Source organism: Laccaria bicolor, genomic scaffold (assembly GCF_000143565.1).
Source record: "Laccaria bicolor S238N-H82 LACBIscaffold_27 genomic scaffold, whole genome shotgun sequence".
NCBI classification, from domain to species: Eukaryota; Fungi; Basidiomycota; class Agaricomycetes; order Agaricales; family Hydnangiaceae; genus Laccaria; species Laccaria bicolor.
In genome coordinates, this window is record NW_001889898.1 from 102,844 (window position 1) to 105,879 (window position 3,036).

Genomic DNA, 3,036 nt, shown 5'->3' on the forward strand with positions numbered 1-3,036 from the left:
TAACTTTGTAGTCTAAGTCCAAGTGTTTGTAGTCTAAGTCTGACTTTTGTAGTCATTTGTAGTGTATGAGTAAACTTTGTAGTCTAAGTTCGACTTTTGTAGTCATTTGTAGTCTATCAGTAAACTTTGTAGTTTAAGTCCGACTTTTTTGTAGTCTATCAGCAAACTTGGTAGTCTATATCTGACTCTTATAGTACTTCCTTTTTTGGTCATTTTTCCCACGATACAATAATTGTAGCCCTTTCTTTTAGCTTTCTAAATATACTGAAATCATGTTATTTGGTTTCGTTTTCATCGAGAAAAACACAAAAAACAAAAAAAAACACAACACTTTTGAAATTCCTTTACCTCATATCTCCACAACAGGAGCACTTCAGAACATAATTCAAACAGATTTGGGAAGCTACAGTATAGGGCTACAACTTTCGCTTTTTGACCATTTTTGGTAATTGGTCATGTGACCATCATCCCAACATCCTCTTACATGGACCCTGATAGGTAACGTCATTCTCCTCTTGGTTTTCTTCACTTTTTAGTCAAACCAGGTGATATTTCCCTTTTGGGATGGACCCTGAAGTGGACCCTGAAGGCAGTGCCTGATGTTCTGTATTCAAAGCATTCATGCCCTGGGTATCCATTGAAAAATCACAATGAAATACCCAGGGCTACATTTGAAAAATTGCAATGAAATGCACAGGGCCACATTTGGAAAATCACAATGAAATGCACAGGGCATCTATTGAAAAATCGCAATGAAATGCCCAGGGCTACATTTGAAAAATCACAATGATATTGCTCATGTAGCTAATGAAAGTTGCAATGATATCACCCAGGCACCTAATGAAAATTGCAATGATATTGGCCAGATAAATAATGAAAATCGCAATGATATTGGCCAGATAAATAATGAAAATCGCAATGATATTGACCAAGTAGCTAATGAAATTTCCAATGATATTGCCCAGGTTTCTAATGAAAATCGCAATGATATTGACCAAGTAACCAATGAAATTTGCAATGATATCGCCCAGGTTTCTAATGAAAATCGCAATGATATTGGCGAGATAAATAATGAAAAGCACAATGATATCAGCCAGATAACTAATGAAAATCGCATAATGAATAGACATGGTAACTGGAATGATTCCTATCATAACAACTGTGGACTTATACACAGGGAGCCCTAGGCAGTTACCTTATTTATATGATAAAAGTGGTACCCACCAGTCCACATACTCATCGTTGATCACCTTTAGCAAAGTCATACACTTTGTCTCAATCAACGCCCCCACCAGTCCACGGTTCATGACAAAAAATTCAATAAATTTCATGAAACCTTCAATCCCATTATTCCCTTTCCTCGCCACTCCTTTTACTGCTCCGTCATCTTTCCCCCAACCAAAGGCTCGCTTCATCAGAGGGTTTAATACTTCCTCCCAGTCATCATGTTCATCGTTTGAGTAGGCCGTTGGATCCCCTGAAAAGACTGCCAGGGGGTGATCCCCATCGGCGGTCGGGACCTCGTTCGGTATTCTTTCAATGCCGGCTCTGAGCCTTGAAAGTAAGGTGACAGCGAGTGGACAAGGCTCCCTTCGTGTTGCACTTCAGGATACAGTCGTGCTCTCAAATCTGTTTGTCGAGCTGGACACCACCTCTACTGCTGAATGAAGGAGCGGGGGCGCGCTTGTCGTTGGTGGGTTTTGTGGGATTTTTGGTCCAAAAAAGGAGCGAATAGATGGTATGTTTTGCTGCCATCTTGATGAGATGGCGGCTGCGCATGCTCTCGATCCGATATGCTGCTGCAGATTTGCATTGCCACCTGTTCCAACAGGAACATCTTGCTCACATTCTGGGCAACGAAGCTTGCTGTCGCTCGTAAACCCTGACGCTCTTCTGTAATACAGTATTGAGTTAGAATATATATATAAAATAGGGACCCACTTCTTCTTAGCCATACTTTTTGCGAACCTGAGCGGTGTTAGAAAAAAGTTTGTTGACTTTTTTTTTGGCTCAGTCACAATTTTGGACAGTAAATACGTAAATTAGGTGTTTGCCGTGCATCTGAACTTCCCAACTTCTTTTGGGAGCGCTATTTGGCTTATTGGCAGGACTTTTCTAAAGTAGGTCACGAAAAATATTTCGACCCCTTAGTGGACCCCCCCCCCAACCCTATATCCGGGATCCACATTCCGCCACCCCCTTGGGTAGATGGCGGTTTTGTGGGTCTTTGGGCATTCTCATGGAGGTCTTTACCCTCCCCCACGTAATCCATATGGACTCCAGTGGACTCCAGTGGATTCCAGTGGATTCCAGTGGCCCTCTTACCAGGCCAGATTGGCTGGCAGAATGCCCAGTCCACTGGAGTCCAGTCCAGTCCAGTCCAGTCCAGTCCAGTCCACTGGACTCCCACTGGAGTGCCAGCCACTTTCACTTCAGTCACCCACTGCCAACTGACTATTAGTCATGCAAACTCCACGTAAGTTACATGACTAAATGTCATGGACCATATCTATATTCTAGATATATATGGGTCCTAGAAAGCCCTGAAATCTAAAATATATTCTTGACACATGGACCCTGAAATGTCACACAAAAATTATAATGTCTGTGTCACACCACCAAAATATATTTTGCAAGTGAAATGCAGTAAGGATATATTTTTGGTCAGTGGACCCTGAAATGTCACTGTCACACCTTAGAAATATATTTTGCCCTGGCTTGGCCTTAGGATATATTTTGTGAAACAGATGTGGTAAGGATATATTTTTCTGGTCTGTAGGGGTGTCAGGGGTCCTAGTTTCAGCAAAAAACTTGTGATTTGTTTGCTGTCCAGGGTCACTTCAGTCACCCACTGCCAACTGACTATTAGTCATGCAAACTCCACGTAAGTTACATGACTAAATGTCATGGACCATATCTATATTCTAGATATATATGGGTCCTAGAAAGCCCTGAAATCTAAAATATATTCTTGACACATGGACCCTGAAATGTCACACAAAAATTATAATGTCTGTGTCACACCACCAAAATATA